Source organism: Pyxicephalus adspersus, chromosome 11, assembly GCF_032062135.1.
Source record: "Pyxicephalus adspersus chromosome 11, UCB_Pads_2.0, whole genome shotgun sequence".
Lineage (NCBI taxonomy): Eukaryota > Metazoa > Chordata > Amphibia > Anura > Pyxicephalidae > Pyxicephalus > Pyxicephalus adspersus.
The window spans coordinates 13,584,897-13,602,965 of record NC_092868.1 but is presented as its reverse complement, the minus strand read 5'-3'; the positions used below and the strand labels follow the sequence as shown (position 1 = coordinate 13,602,965).

The 18,069-nt window shown below is 37.6% G+C and overlaps 1 protein-coding gene across 1 annotated transcript in view; it reads left to right on the top strand.

The window, feature by feature from the left end:
• Window positions 1-3,774: 3,774 nt before the first annotated feature.
• Window positions 3,775-18,069, top strand: part of LOC140340821 (G-protein coupled receptor family C group 5 member C-like) — a 22,884-nt gene continuing 8,589 nt past the window's right edge. Inside the window, exon 1 of the mRNA XM_072426230.1 lies at window positions 3,775-3,942. The gene's annotated coding sequence lies outside the window, so the exon portion shown is untranslated. The remainder of the gene's footprint in view (window positions 3,943-18,069) is intronic.

Genomic DNA, 18,069 nt, shown 5'->3' with positions numbered 1-18,069 from the left:
CTCAGACCTCAATATATTTTTAACACTGAAATAGCAACCTACTAATTTTCCTAGACAGGTAATTTTTTGAAATGTAGCATCAGATGAACTGCAATGGGGACACAACATATCTGTATACAGATTAATTGGCTATTCTTAAATTGCAGCAGGACAATGTAGTCTTTAGCAGCCAAACAATTGGTCTCATTTGCCTTATTAGCACCAAGTGGATTAAATCTGTTCACTAGCTCCTGTGAAATAAAGCATTTGCATGCAATAGATGATGATATGTGTTATCTGTAAATATAAATTAGCTTACCCTAATCTACATCAAGTCCTACACTATTTGTTCCTGTACCCATTTGCCATTTAATGCTAAAGGCTCATTCACACAGTTCTGCTATAGTTTTACCATATATTACAGAAATATATATTATATATGATACAGGATCGAGAAGAGTGTATTTATTTTTTGGTGTAACAAAGCCATGGAAATAAATGAAAATATATTTTCCCCACCAAACTGAGCCCTAAATTTAAAGAAAACCTTAACCAAAATTTTTACTTTACCAAAAAGGGTAAACAACCCTTTTATATAATAAAATATATGTAAGGTTCGTTGGGGAGGGGGTTTAAAACTATTTTTTTTTGTCTTAATTGCAGCTGTGAGCCCAGAGCCACCCTTACCCACGTTGGGACAAAGGAGGATACCAGGCTGATGCCGGACCCGATTCGGGAAATCTCCGGAGGTATTGACGGTAATGTGAATGTGAAGGTGAGTTGTTTATTTTTTTACAGTTTACTTTTGCTTTAAATACATCCTCCAATTAGCCAGGAAAGAATGCAGATTTCATAGTTTTGTCTTGTGAATTTCTGATGATTCAAGTCAATCTTTAAGCAGTAAATAAATATAGAACACATATGTCAGTGGTTTTCATTATGCTCCCCTCTGTACAAATCATCTTCCCTTACCCCAGGGTTCTTTCATTGGTAGTTTATGTTACATAGTTACATAGTAGGTTAGGTTGAAAAAAGACATAAGTCCATCAAGTTCAACCACTAGTGAAATAAATATATTCCAGATATATAAACCCTATACGACTTAGTTGATCCAGAGGAAGGCAAAAAAAACTGGTATATTTGCTCAACAGGCGAAAAAAATTCCTTCCTGATTCCATGAGGCAATCGGATGTTCCCTGGATCAACAGTCACTGTTATTTTTACTTTAAAGCCTTAATATCCAATTATATTCTGTGCTTCTAGAACAACATCCAGCTTTTTCTTAAAGCAATCTATAGTAGTTGCTGAAACTACTTCCTGAGGGAGCGGATTCCACATTTTCACAGACCTTACAGTGAAGAATCCCTTCCTTATCCGGAGCCTAAACTTGCTTTATGTATATCACTTATTGTGTATATGTATATATTCTTCATTTAATATATTCTGATATGTGATTACATTGATATTGCAAGCCTGATTTCTCCTATTCATCTCTCTCAGTCTAGCTGCTTTGGTTCATTGACATTTTTTTTTTTTTTTTTTTACAAAATGATGATAACAACATGACAGAGGATTAGAGCAATGAATAACCATCAATATAACCACACAACAATACATTTTTGCTGGTTACAACACATGATTAGCAACCCATTTAAATAAACAATTGTCTGAAAAGTTAGCCATTTTATTCTTATTGAGGTGACAAAGATTTGTCCCGGGCTCCAGATTGCAAACTTGCCCCATCGCTGAAATGCGTATCTTTTTAAGGGAAACCATATGCAGCTTAGGTTGCACAGTTATGTTCATTCTTTGTTACTACCACAAAGCCCATAATAATAAATGCCATGCAAGATAGGAACTGGTTACAAGAAGGCTGCAGGAAATCAACAGAATGAATATAAAAGAGTAGAAAACTGTTTTGTAAAAAAAAAATTATACAGCGATTTTTTCATGATAAGTAATCTAAATGTCATCCGTTTAGGGATTAGATCTACTTTAATGGCAGATACAGAGAATCAGAGGATTATGGATTTGCTGAGACATCAGTAGCATAAACAAGCAGAACAATAAATGATTTTTGGGAAATCGGTTCAAATCCTGAGCAGAAGTCATTTGCATGTTTCCTTGAAGGTCATTAGGATTTTGCAGTCGTTTGCAAAGGTTGAATGACGTAAAAGACTGAAAACTTTACCACTTATGAGCCTCCTAAGAGTGTAGTAGAGGGAATCACTCTGTAAAGTCCTGCTTAATATGTAAAAGGTATAATAATAAAATGAGTGATGGAATCAAGGAATATAAGAATATGGTATGGTTTGGGACCAATTGAGAGATCTAAATGATTTATTGGTGTAAAAAATTCCCTAGTATGGTGACCTATATTTTTAGACCATAACCCCCATTGAAGAAGGAACAAGATGGGGCTTTTAAAATAGGGAAAAGGTGCACCTTTTAGCACAGAATATTTAGGCAATGGAAATACCCCCTATTACACAGACTATAAGCATTAAAGCACATGAAGATCACAGAGGTTGCTAGGGGTTCCTTGAGCCATGAGCAATTTGGACATCGCAGATCAGTTACCAATGACACCAATTATCTTTTTGACTATCTGTATCCCTTCTTCCTAATGGCCATCGTTGTAAGAGGCATTCCCTCTTCCCTAATGTAAAGCACAGTGAGTTGTGTATATAGTAATTATAGCAGGGGTTCTCTGAGGACCTGAAATATATTTTTAAGGGTACCCTCATGTTAAAAAGGTTGAGAAACACAGATGTAAACCAACAGAGCAATTTTCACCCCTTTATAGCAAAGTGAAGCAATAATCCGGTAAATTAAAAGTTTAAGTCAATATAAAAATGCCTTTGTCAGTTCATTTATTCATACAGATTTCCACACTACTTAAACTGTGTACAGATGGTTGATTATTGTTGCTCAAAGCAATCATTAATGAAGATGATGAGCATGGAAGAGAAGGAGGTGCTCTGCCGTTGGGAATACAATAGCTTTTTACTGGTTGGTTGTAAAGTGATCTGGAACAAAAAATTTGTTATTGGTGCTGTGGGTAACTTGTTTAGACTCTTAACTCAAGACAATACCAAACTATTGTCCCTTGTGGTGAAAATTACCATCTGTACCTAGGTTTAGAAAAGAGACTTTTGATGAGAACAAAAAGAATTTGGGTCCAAATGAGGGACAGTTGTGGGTATGCTGGGGTCATTTCAGACCTGGATGAGCCGCAACATTCCACGCAGTCCCAGCCGCTCCACAGATGAGGACAATTTTTTGCAGTTGGCTATGGCTATGGCAGATTGTGGTGGATCCTGAAAGCCATAAGTCACTTTTGGCCATGCAGTGGTTGCTTAGGATTTGCACAAATGTGGTTGTCCATGGTGTGGTTTGCCTCTCCCCATCACACAGCAAAAGTTTAATGTACTCCTGTGTGCGGAAAACCATGCATTAATATACCGTCTTACAGGTCTCCTATGCAGCTATGTTCTCCTAGCTTGGAAACAATATTTGTCCTTGGGTTGGGAGACCAACTTCAGATCTGAATGAGGTTTGCTCATCTCTACCAAGCATAAAATGCCTTTGTATAAGAAGTACAAAATGTCTTGCAAATGTTGTGTAACACAGTTCTGTGTATTTATCTGGCCACTCTAACATCTTTCTGTTTGCCTGCCAAATATTTCAAGATTACCTAGCTGGAGCGTGTGGGCATTGGAGGGGTAGCTGCTGATGTAAGGCTGAATAAATCATATTCACTTTGAATCAGGCCCCACCCGCCAGCCCCTTCTGTGCTCACCTCTTTCTGTGGGGAGGGGGAACACTCTTTCCTCCACTTGTTAGAGGCTTGGTCACATAGAGGAGGGGGCTGTAATACTTTGTCTGCTCTTCATCCAAACACTTGATAGCAGAATTCCAGACTGCAAAACAGCAACCAAGAAAGCAAGATTCCTGCATATGGTGAGTCTTTACAGTGTTGCAGTTTTGTACTTTTTAAAGAAACACTATTAAAAAAAACTACTGGGTATGTGATGATTGACCAAGTTGGGGGGTCTGTTTTTGTTTGGAAACAAAATAAGTGTGTAGACACAATGGGCATCTTAAAGTTTTTGTTTTGTGTTTTGATACAAAAAGAATTTTCCACTGTGACAACGAATCACCAAGTGGTAGTGAATGTAATTTACTACATGGATCACGTGTATAAAACCCCAGATTAGAGGTTTGTAAAATGTATTCACATGGAAGTGCTGTAGTGAAAATGCCTTTATTTTTGTCTTTTTTTATTGACAGATTTTGTGCCACAGGCAAACTGTAAAGATAATGTAGTCAGAATCCTTTAAAAAAAATTTGTTTTGTGTAATGTAGAGAAGTCAAAGCATCCAAAGAGACAGATCAAATGCAATCACAAGTGAAACAATGTTGCATTTTTCATAATTAAACCTTTAGCATTGCCCTGTGTGTTTAATTGTGAAAATCAGAAGATAAAGGTGCAAGAAACACCAGAGAGCATTCCTCTCATCTCCAGATAGAGCAATATGATACAAGAAAGAAATAGGTTTGCCATCTATAGTGATGGCTAAATCTGCCAGATGAGGATGGTCCAGGGTGATACCACCATTATTTTGTTCTGGGGAATGGATGAGATGGAACAGAAATGTTTGATACATGTGTCCGTATGACCATTATCTTCCATGCCTTGCTCTTCAAACACCTTTAAAGGCTGAACATTGGCAGAAAAGGACTAAAGAAGTCTTCGTAATCCAACCACCTATAGATTTATAGGAATGTTGGAAAAAAAAAATATAAGGAGGCAAATCAAAGGGTTTTATATATAAAAAAGCACATATGGGTGTATTTATTTTAATGATTATCTTGACCTATTGCATTTTGTCATTGTCGAGATAGGCCTTGGTCATCAGAAACTTTTGGGGCCCAGTCACAGTCCTTGAGGAAATAGCCACTAAAAGTGTGTTTTTATGTATGTTAATATGCATTGCAATTGGCAGTGTGGTTACATTTTGAATGGCATCACAACGCTCCTTACCGGTGCACCTTACTACATGTGCGTTTCAGTGTACCACAATGCACAGATGTGAATCATAAGTGTGTTGTGGTTTGGTGGGTTGAAAAAAAGGGCCAAGTGTGTTTTTTTATTGTAGTAAGGTGATCTTGCAGCCCTCCTAAAATAAAGGGGACCCTAAAACATATATGATAATCTGCTGTATCAAGGTTTTTGTGTTGACCCAATGCATTGTCTGAAGCAACTTAATGCAGAACAGGTTTAAAGAAAATATTCACATCATATTTGCATAATATGAAGACTTATAGTGCAAAGTTACCAACTCCAGCTTCCATTTTATCCAGGATTATTTCATTCCCTTTAGATCTTGAATGTCCGGGCTGGGATAATGTTACTCCACCATATGACTATAGGAATGAATTTAAGACTGCTTTAATTGAAATTAAATCCAATCTCTTTTCATCAAATGTTCAGCAAAGATACATGGTTCCTACCATTACACCCACATATTTGTGGTGCAGTATTGCACGTATCTGCATGCTACCACAATCCACAGCAATAAATGTACTGTGGTCTATTTGTAGTGCCGGTTATTTAGAATGAAACAACAAGGCATATCTCCAGCATACAACATACAAGTTTTAATGTAAGTCAGGAATGGGGGGGGGGAGTCCTGTGTTTTTCAGCTCTGTGCCCTCAAAAAAGCTATGATTCAATAGGAAAATCTAATCTAATCTAAAGATGTGTGGGTATGTGTTTTGGCCTATGTCATAACTCCACACCAGAGTTTATTCTGTGTACAGACATATGATTATAGTTACAGGAAGGATTGTTAGTGACAGCATCTTTAATTCAGTGGAGAGGGCATGGAAAAGGATGAGCAAGACACTCCCAGCTGCGTTGTCTTCATTTAAAAACAGCAAGACTCATTCCTGATGGTCATTAGACTTTCACCCAAAACAATCAAAATGGTAATTTCCAGCAAAAAAAATAAAAATCTAGCATTTGTGCACAGCTTCTGATTAAGGTACAACTATAATTTTCAAATAAGATTAGCAAATCATTGAACTAAGTCACTAGTAGGCACATGAACATGATCTGATGTCTGAATATTCATATTTTTCAAAGTGGCACATGAAAGTTCAGTCTTAGGCTGCGTACACACGTGCAAAAATTGTTGTTGGAAACGAACGATCCACGAAAAATCATTTGATAATTGTTAACAAAAAAAAGTGTCCAACGACGCCGATGAATGGGGAATGTCACTGGAAACGAATCACTGTTTCAGCGGATCTGATTGGGCGACGATCTATTGTGTGTACGGTCGTTTAGTGATCGTGGATTGTTCTGTGATACACTTTCTCCTGTACATGTCACTTCCTAGTGTATACATTATTGGTGGAAATATATCTGAATGATCGTATCGTTGCAGCATGTACATAATTGTGCACAATTCGTTCAAAATAATCGGGAATAATCGTGGATCGTTCGTTTTCAAATGATAATTATTGGACGTGTGTACCTAGCCTTATACCATCAAATCACATATTTCTAAACAATGCTCAGGGAATTGCACACATGTCTAAAGCTAGGTACACTTGCAATAATTATCATTAGAAAACGAACAACTAACTATTATGTACGATTATTTTGAACGATCGTATTGTGCACAATTCTGTACATGTTGTAACAATACGATCGTTCAAATATAATCCACCAATAATGTACATGCACTAGATACGATCGTTTGAATGATGCAGAAAGTAACAAGTAAAGGTTAAAGTGTACTGCAGAACCATCCACGATCACTGAACAACCGTACACACAATAGATAGTGATCAATCGTTGCTCAATCAGATCGGCCGGGATGGTCGTTCGTTTCCAGTGACAATCCTCGTTCGTCGGTGTCGTCGTGCACTTTTTTTGTTAACGATTATCGGACGATTGGTCGTTAGTAGTTCGTTTCCAACGATAATTATTGCAAGTGTGTACGCAGCCTAATGCCAGTGTTTTCTAGAAAGGTGAAGATGTCTGGAGATGCTGATTCCCAAAATGGGTTAAAATGCATTTTGTTTCTTTTACAACTAATATATTTAAAATCTATTTACTAATTAAAAAAATACCAATTCAGCATTTTTTCCACTTCTGCTCAAACTCTATTTATTGTCTGTGTAGGAGGATTGACTGAATAGTATGGTGAGAAATGCACAGACAGCCCCATTGCTGGAAGATTTATGAGTATGCTGTAACCCAGAACCATCTGCAGAGTTTTATTTCCCATTAGAAGTTACCAGTTCAAGGATTCCTGCTTTTTTCCCTGTAAACAGCTGAAATCTCTGTACATTCCTAGGCCAGTGTTAATTCACCTTGTAAATCAGCATTGCGAGTTCCTGGAATGTCAAAGGAGATAATAGCAATAATAGGCATGTCAGGGAAAAATAACATTCGTGCAGAATGTCAATGTTAAAGAAGGGTAAAATGAAAATGAACCAAGTGATAAGAGGGGACAAGTCTAGTGATTAGAAGTAAAGAAATGTGATGCAGTCCCTGGGTAGATTAGCAGTAAGTCATGGCTGAAAGGCAGGTTTGTGGTTCACCACTAGGTGCAAACAGGGTAGCAGTGAAAGCCAACTATACTGGCCAAGATCCCTCAAAATGGTAACCTGCTCATACACTATGACGTTTTTTTTTATGTAATTGAAGGTTATTTGTGATTATGCAGAGGGTCTTTCCAAGGCGTACTAAGCTGGACTTTAGTAGTGAGTTTCCTTTCGTATTGGAATTTCCACTTCCCTCTTCATGGCCATTGCAAAACCAAATGATGCCATCATTTCCTCCTTGTGGATTCTGGTGTATGCAAACAGCAATCAAACAAAAGAGATTACATGATGGCATCATTAGGTTCCACACATGCATCACAAGTATTGGGGGCAGCATGGTGGCCTTTCAAGCACTAGGTCCCAGGTTCAAATCTCAGCAGAGCACTATCTGAATGGAGTTTGCATGTTCTCCTCGTGTTTGTGTGTGTTTCCTCTGGCTTTCTCCTGCTTCTCAAAAACATGCAGTTGGCTTCCCCCCCAAAAAATTGAACTTAGACTGTGTTATTGACATGTGACATAGGTAGGTATGTTAGGTACTATATTGGATTGTGAGTCCCTTTAAGGGAAAGCTAGTGATTATGGAATTTCTAAAGCATGGTGTAGTATGTTGGTACTATATAAATACTGGTTAATAAAAATATATATTTAATAATAATTTAGATGTTGAAAAAAGCCTTGTTTCATGCACTGGGCATGCTCTGTAGAAATCAAGATTTGTAAATTCCAAACATGTCAGATGATTGTTGCCCAAGATGAAAGGTTGTGCTCATCTCACACGCACAGTGGTATCCTCGATATCAGTACCAACTGAGAATTACCATTGTACATTACTAATTGGGTGAACACAGAAGGGTGATACTCACCTGTCCTCAACCCCCCTTACCATAGAACTGAACAACACCATGTGTACAGGGCTTATTTATTCATCTTTTATTAGAAACTGGAAAGATCAGTTCCAGGGTCAATGATATGATTTCTGTATGGGGCTTTAACCTGTCCACATAAATATTTAAAAAGATTGATAAGAATCTTAAAAAGAATCTAGTCCTACAACCTAATCAGACGGTCAGATAAGATAAGTGTGAATTTATTGCATGTTTCCATTATATGTGCTTTTACTCTACGAAGTCTAATCAATGCAACATGAGATGGTTTTTATGCATTCGCCTGTATAGTAAGATGCATTCACAAACACCGGCAATGCTAAACAGTAATTAGCGTTGGGCCTCCTAGGCACAGAAGGTATTAATAACTTCTTCATTAGTTGCGTACAGCTTGGAGGTGCTGCATGACTTAGCCTAGTTGAGGATGACGCTTTTTCCTTTGTACATTTCCCAAATGGCTCTGTAGCAAAATTTCATATTTAAACAGCTCAAGTGATAATCTTCAATGGTTGAAGGAGTCGAATATAATATTTCTTACGGCTACTTGAATTTCTATTTTACCCTGGGTATGTTGTGCTGGCTTATCAGGCGTGCCAGTAATAAATGATCCGTATTTGCTAATGCAGCGTAAGGAGAGGATGATAAATCTGAACAGTCAGATAGCTGGAGGTTTCTTGCATAAAGGGAAGGGAGAAAGATTAAGAGCATGATTTATGGAATGAGAAGATGACAGCGGTATAACAACCTGAATAAAGTAACACAGTGATGCCGCTCCAGGCAAACTAATGGCTTGTTGTATGGCCACCGGTGCACACTCAAGGGGTTCAGTGAAATCCAAGTGATGGATAGGAAAGAGCCCCAATTATTCCAAGATTTATTATTCTTCAAAAAACATCACCCCGCCTAGGGCTAATATGACCCTCAGTGGGGTAAAATATGTCAGGGGGAGGAACTTAAAGTGGAACTAATTTCTAGTTCAGACAAATGCTTTATTGAAGAAGGGACAAACAACGTCCCTTCCGCAATAAAAAACCCTTACCTTCCTAATTGCAATATTTTAAAGCCACACACTTGTCCCTGTTCTGTCATGGACTTCGCCACCTCCTTTCTTCTGCTGTTCTTGGAGAAGTCTTGCCTTCAGTCTTCAGCCATCTTGATTGACTGTGATGATATATTTCCCTGTGTGGAAACCTGTTTGGAGGCAAAAAATCCTGATGCTAGTGTGGTTCTTTCTTCTAGGTCAATATTTAGCAATCCCTGAGGTTTTCAAATGGATCGTTTTAATGAAATAGAAAACAGCCCAAAATTAATTATGACATGTTATTTTCTGTAGTAATTATTTTTTCCTGTCACGTGATTGTTTTTTTTATGCGAAGAATGAGGGAAGGGAATATCAGGGAAAAAGAGAGGCTTTAATAGGCCATTAAAAAAAAATCAGAATTTTATTTAAGTAGGTGAAAACCATGACCCTAACCCTAACATAGACCTTCTATGCCAGTGGTGGTGGTACAATTAAAAAAGTGATAAAGAAACATAGGAACAGGAACATATAATACCTCATGTAGACGTTGTTCTGTACAGTATCTCAGAGTACCCAACGCGTTTCGCCCCAAGAGAGGTTTACTCAAGGGATTGAGTCTCTTTAGACAAATTATAATATTGGATAAAAATTCAAATATTTGGTAAATAAACAATACAAATATATTTCCAAAAAGAAGCTTATTTTATGAGGTTGCTGACATCCTTGACCAAATGGGAATATAGTGAACATCAGTGAATATTCAATTTTGTGAAGAAAGGTAAAATCAAAACTTGAAGTAAAAGTCTGGACGTTCTAGTTGAAAACAGAAAAGAAAGAAAATACTGGATGAGTAAAGGAAAAATAGTCAGGGGTTTGAGATAGAATATATCATTGGATAAGGGTATTAAATCAGAGGTTTATTTGAAATACCACAAAAAATGTGGTATATAATTCACAAAATTGAATATTCACTGATGTTCACTATATTCCCATTTGGTCAAGGATGTCACCAACCTCAAAAAGTAAGCTTCTTTTTAGAAATATATTTGTATGGTTTATTTACCAAATATTTAGGTTTTGATCCAATATTATAATTTTTCTAAGAAGACTCAATCCCCTGAGGAAGGCCTTCTTGGGGCGAAAAGCGTCGGGTACTCTGATATACTTGTTTTTTATCACTTTGATGCTTAATTGTACCACCAACACAAGCATAGAAGGCCTATGTTAGAGTTAGGGTCACGGTTTTCACCTACTTAAATAAAATTCTGATTTGTTTTAAAGGTCTAATAAAGCCTGTCTTTTTCCCCTCCTTCACTCTTCTCATATTTCAATCCAGGCTAGGCCATATCTACACTATATACCTAATTACCCCTCCCCCTTCTTTTTGTAAACAGGTTGTTATTTTTAGTCTTATTGCCAAAAATTACAATTTTGATCCTGGCTTACAGTATAACTTCAGCCAAGGAGTATGAAGGCCATCAGGTCAGATTTAGGTACATTGCTTGCTTAAAAATACATTTATTATTGTATAAACAATTCAAAGCTGAATTAATTTTTGTAATTTTTATAATCCTAGAGTTCAGGATTATTAAATCAGGAGCAATGATTTTTTACTGCTCCATGTGGGGAAAATTTACTAGTAGTTTGTTAGTTTGTTCCACCTGAAAGAAAAGCCCCAATGGATACTCAAAGAGGAGTGGACTCCTATTTGCCCAGCCTGTGATTACATATCGTGTATTTGTGGAAGGAAGAGAAGAAGAGGATGGAGGGAAAGCCAGGCTTTTGAAGGGCAACCAGAGTTAAATTTAAAAACTTTGGTTGCCCTTCAAAAGCCTGGCTTTCCCTCCCTCCTCTTCTCTTCCTCCCACAGATACACGGGATAAATAACTAATTGATGCATAAGTCATGGCATTAGTCATGTGATCTCTACACATGCAGAGGACTTCAGTCCAGACAGAGCTGCTGTATGACTCCACCTGAATATCTGTGTTCCACAATTCTTTGGTAGAGATCACATGACCAATGAGAGGCCCGGGTTACATTAATGAGGATCTGGGATTTGCCTTTATTATAGAAAAGGACACATTTTTGTAATCTTTGGCTTTAAATTTGAATGACTTGACAAAGCACTTTTGTAATATACTAGGTGCAAAACGCATTGCAAATGATGTCCCTTTTTATATTAAAAATGATTTTCCATCTCCTGTCTGCACATATCTATTTATAAGAAATGGAGTGATCTTCTCACAATGGTTATAAGAAACTGCAGCAAGTTATTTCCCGGCTGGAGGACTCTTCAGCCTGACTCTTCTTGGCTCACCACTTAGTCATCATGGAGGCTCATCATCACATGTGGGTGTCACCTAGGAAAGTCTGCATGCTCTATAGATGAGGGCTGTTGAGAAGAATGATGAGACAGGGCACTGTGATGTTTTCCATCATAGCACCTTGGCTTGTTGATGAGGGGAAAAGAAGGAACCATGTATGGTCAAATTTAAAGTTTAAAACAAATGTACACTGAACAACAGAGCTCAGACTGGTAAAGAAAAAATCAATAGATGGAGCCAGTCAGCTGCTCATGTACCAACAAGAAGAATACAGATTGAAGGGAAGAGCGGAGAGATAAGATCATTACACTGCTGCTTCTCTTATCACTGACCAGTCATAAGCTGTGGGAGGGACATGACCCGTAACTGTTACTCAACTACCACAGAAAATAAAATCAGGTCTTCTTCTGTTCTGCCAGATAGGGTTATTCTGTATGACTCAATATAAATCCCAGGACTGGTTGGACACAACTACAAATCTTTCAGCAGCTCGAATACACTATACATATATACTCGCTCACACATATATTTATAATATACACTCATATATTCATCCTATCCTATACATATTTGATCGGTATATTCAGTGCTTAGCCTAGCTTTAAGGTTCTCTCTGTTACTGGAATGCCACCAGTTCATCTAAATGTCTACCAAGCGCACCAAAAGCGGCAAATAATTTATCCAAAACACGAGCCTTAACAGTTAACTAGGGAATGTGAAAAAATAAAAAAAGAAACCCCTCCACCTCATTATCCAATGTTTATTTGTCACACAAATCACAGCAGAATGCTTCCGGCCACAAGCAGAATTGTTTAATAGATTTGGGTAGTGTTTGCTGATAAGCTCATGTGTGCAGCCAGAGTAATGTAGGTGTTTTACAGATCTGGAAGACGTTGGTGCCTAATGTGCTTGTCTCTTGGCAAGGCAGTGTCTAGTCTATTATAGACTCATTGCTGGTGGGTGGAGGGGTATTCAGGTTGCCCAGCATGGAAGCCGGTATACTCTTGTTGTTCTTGCTCTTAACATAGTAACAGTGTTGTGCTTGGGTGGTTGTTTCTCAGTTCTCCTTTTGTGAAAGTTTATGGATGCATGAAATGGGGGGAGAGTCACGATGTCCGTACTATAACAAGCCTCCCTGTAATAATGATAGAGAGGTTTCAAAGCAATACATTGCCTTCTTTCTTATCAATCACAGGGTAAATAAAATAAAATGAGGGTAATTCAATGAGTGATCAAGCTCAATACACAAATATAGAACATTTTATACCTGTCCAGGGTTAAGTGTACAAAGACTGTTTCCCCAGCAATATACCTCACCATGTTTGGAATTCCAATTCATTCCAATGGGACAGTTCACAGGGGTGTTATCTTGATGAGCAGTAAAAAAACACATCTTTCACCATTTGGAAACTGGTATAACGCCCATAAAAGTTCATCAAATGCCCAAAAAAGCTTGCAAATGCTCCAAACACTCCCAATGAATAAAATGAAATTAATGGGTAATTTTTAGGGTGTTTTTTTGGCATTTATGAGCATTTTTCCTATTCTTCTTGTAAACATTTTTTAAATGCTTTAAATTCAAATCAAAGCTGTATTATTAAGTGCATTTATTAATGTCTAAAATTACCATCAGTGTAGACTTAAAATATTTAGACTAGTAATTGAAAACCATGCAAATCACTACTCCAGGCTGACTTTCTTCAACTACTATGCTGTAAACTGCAGCATCTGACAACTGCTTTTTCATGCAGCTAAGATGCTGTTCTTCCTCCAGAGGAGGAGGAAAAGCAAACTGTGCATCCAGAAACGACTTGTTGTCTCCAGGGAACACATCACAATCCACCGCAAACACTTGCACAAAGTGGTTCCCAGTTATTTCTATTCAGTTGAGCAGGAGCTGTTGGGAGCACAGTTGATCTTGCAGTACAATGCTGCAGTCAGCCACAAGTCTGATATCTACAATATATATGAAATATATTGTATTGGACTATAGCACCTGCTGTAAATGTAGACATTTGGGCAGCATGGTGCCTCAGTGGTTAGCACTCTGGCCTTTACAGTGTTGGGTCCCAGGTTCGAATCTTGGCCAGGACACTATCTGCATGGAGTTTGCAGGTTCTGTCTGTGTGGGTTTCCTCCCACGTCCTAAAAACATGCAGTACATGGGTATTTGGTTTCCCCTCAGAATTGACCTTAGACTACATTAACGACATATGACTATGGTAGGGACATTAGAGTGTTAGCTCTTAAAGAACAGTAAGTGACATGACTATTGACTTTGTACAGCACTGTGTAATATGATGGTGCTGTATAATATTAACACCTTGACAAGCAATGAGAAATTTATGCTGCATCCACCTCCATAGGAAATTACATTGGTCATCCTTTCTTGGTCATTTAGTGATCTTCCACATGTACAAACCCTAGATTTTCACCCGAGATAGCCACATTCATTTATCACAGATGGCAATTATCTAGATTTAATGTCAAACAGTCTAAATCTCAAAATATAGCTCAAATTTACCTGAACTGTGAAAATTCAAAATCCCATTGAGTAGCTGTGCTCCAATCCGCACATCCAAGGCCTCTCATAAGATTGAAGCCTATATATAAAATATATAGAAAATCCTGCCAAAAATTTACATTAAAAAGGTTCCCCAATCATGACTGCTCATGCAAGTGTCCAGGGTAACATTGTTTGCTTTTGCCTCCCCCATAGTTTCATGTGAAACTCTGCTGGGTTCCTAATAGCTATCCCCTTGTTCTTTTCTATAGACACCAGCGGACCCCCCACACACTCCCTGTGACACACAGCATTGATATACATATTGTCTCCGGCCTTACTTAATTATTTACTTAGTAAGCCCCCTGAAAGTCACTCAGTTTCAGTTAGCAGGGCCAATGTTTATAATGGTTCAATAAAAGGACAATTGTACCTCCAATCACCTCAACTAGCATTAAAATAAATCCCAGCTTCTTCATTCAAACATCTTTACAAACTCTTAGGTGCTTAGCACAAGAAGCAGATTTGTCATTGATCAAACAGGGCGATGTCAGCATGAAGAATCAAATGTGTGACTGTGACTCAGCTGAAGTGTAAACTATCTGTGCTTTTTTAAATAAATGATGTTAATTTGCTCAGTCACTTTCCCTTTCATTATAATTATTGAGCTCTTGTAAATGTGCTACTTTATCTAACGGTTATTAAATATTTAACCTAATCTGGTGCTATACCCTGAGGGGATCATACACCTTCCAAAACGTTATTTGGCTTTTCTTAGTGATGCATTGGCACTCAAATGTATGATAAAGATTTTAAAATCAAATGATTGCTCCCTGCTGCTTACTATAATTAAATGGAGGGTAAGATCATAGATAAATTAACAATCGAGGTGGGTGATTTAATATAGTTTGCTAGCCTGGTGAAGAACTTTTCATGTCATATTGAGAAATCACCTTCTCCTGAGCCAAAAGCAAATAAAATAGGGGCATTTATATTATCTGCAGATATATTTGGTTCTACTTTACCATGGTAAACAATTCCTAAACTGACAAATAGAAATTTAACTCAGGATATGCATTTCCTTAAATTAACCCATCCAAAAGCAGTTAGGAAGCCTCAATTTTTTGTTTTCCCATCCTAAAAATCAGATATTCCAGAAAAGATATTTATTAAAGGTTCAGCTTGCTTGCTTTCATACTCGTGATTATTTTAACAAGACAGAGAAAAAGTCAATGAAGTGCATTAGCTCCTATTAGGCAGATTTAATTTTCTTAAAATTAATTGCTGATTGGTTGTTTTGAATACTGATTTAATAAAGCTCTCCAAGACTGGAGAAGACAGACTAATATAGGCGAACCTGAGTGATCCAGCAAATTCTTTTTAGGAAATCCATACCAAGTTTGTTATATCACCCAGGATCTCCCATGATGGTCCATCTTCTCCAGTCTTAGACAGCTTTAATCAATCAGACCCATCTTCTCCTCATTAGGCCTTTTAGTGGTGAAAATCACATTATAGTTAACATTTATTGAATTCATTATCTCTCTTGGTGTATTGGCAGAGTAAATTAGAATGAATGTTTCTGTATTTGAATAGTGCTCACTGCTTTTTTTTTTTATTGATTCTGTAATGAGTTACTGACTGTTATGAAGACACATATATGGAAAGGCTCTTTCACACCTTTGCAATAAGTTATGAACACACATTAGATTTTTGTTGTTGTTGAAAAAAGACCAAAAGTAGAATGAATGAGCGCTGTTCTGTTTTACGGAGAACGAGTGAGTGGCACCTTGCTGTGCTCTCCCTTCAGTTCCATTGTGGTCATCCGTCTTCCGTCATTCATGGATCCATCCTGGCGATCCGTCAGACGACCACTGTACACATGTCAGATTCTCGTACGAGATTAGCCCTGAGGCGAGGATCATCTGATGTGTGTACGTAGCCTTAGAAAAAGGTACATGACTTTTTTCTCAAAGCACATAGGGGTCTGTTTATAAAGCATTCATCCTGAAATTCCCTAAAACATTCCCTGGTAGAGAGTCGATTACTGCCGTTGAAACACACAAACATGGAATATTCTTCACCAGGGAATGTTTCAGTGAAAGTCACATTCCTTGCTTTATAAACTGACCCACAATGTCTTTTAGCACATTTTCAAAGCATTGAGTTAAAATGTAGCACATATAAGATGTATTTTAAAGTGGAACTAAAGTCCCACTTTGAAAACTGTAGATCAGATAGATAATAAATGCAGAAGGGGACAGGTGACATGCCTTCTGCAAAAACTAGTTTTACTAGTCTAAATGCCACCAAGTTATCAAATTTGGCTGAGATGCACATGCGCAGCTCAACGTTAGCTGCCAGGATACCTGAATTACCATTTCATCATGCTGGCTTGGCCAATCAAGATGTGTGAATATCATAATGTGAACAAACAGAAGAGCCCACAAAAACACGGACAGGTGGGTATCCACTGGGTTTAGTTCCGTTTTTGTGTGCATTTACGCGTGTTTTCTCCTTGCAAGCACATATTGGAATGTGACTTGATTAACTTACTAATTAAAATGCATATTGTGCTTTTAGTGAATTTTCCATATACTGCCATCGACTAAAATGAAAAAAAAAACAGAAGATGCACTTAGAAGGGTTTTTCAAATACACAATGCACCGATGTGAAGAGCTTTATAGATTAAAATGGTAATTAGTTTGTTATGAGCAGGTAACACTGTGATCCTTTGTTGTAGCACACATAAAACACAAAGGTATAAAAAAAGACCCTAAATACGTACATCACATGCAAGAAATGGCCACATTTTACTGTATCACTAAAATGTTTAAAAGTAAAATGTATCAGTTGAAGTTACCTAAAATCATCCATGGTAAATTTAGTTTTTCTCACTGGGAACACACATTCTTCGTTTTTTCCTCCTAGAAGGAATGTCTAATTAATCCTTGGTTCTGCTTATAGAACTGATTGGAGGTCAGTAAAGAAGGAATTCCTGGCTAGGAACAATATACTAGTACTCTTGACCTTTTAGGTTACATTCAGGAGAAGCTTGGGGGAGGGGGAGAGAGAAACCCAAGTTAGATTGTTTGATTTAGCTTCCTATTAACCTCTAAATTGTAGGAACGCAGACTTTAAATAGGTTTATAAAAAAAACAACAAGCCATACTTTTTGACACAGTTACAATGTATTTATTCTTTTTGTTTTTTCCAAGGCAAATTTTCCAGCAAACATACCTTAAAAATGAACACGTGCCACTTCATATAAATAATATTGAAAGTACACTGCTACACATTAGGAAATCAGTGGCTAAAGTTGAATGGTGGCAAGGTATGACTAGACTGAGGGGAAGGAATTCATATACCCATTGGGCTAGTGCTATTGCAAATAAATAATGTCAGCCACCCAAGGTTCACATGACAAGTGTCCAAGATAAACAGCATGCCTTTTTCTTTGTTGGACATTATCTTGTGCATTCGATCCAGACAAGGTCCAGAAGCTGCAACCGCCTAGGTGGATGATATATGTCAGTCTTCCCTTTGCAGGAATGAGCTAAGTACCTAGTGCCACTCTGCTTTTGACCAGGAAAAAAGATAGGAAATACGTGTTTGTCACTCAATTCCCCCAACTCTCTACCATTATGGGGTCTAAGATGGTCACGCTTTCACAGCATATGTCTCTTAGTCTAAAGCTACGTACACACTTCCAATTATTATCGTCGGAAAAC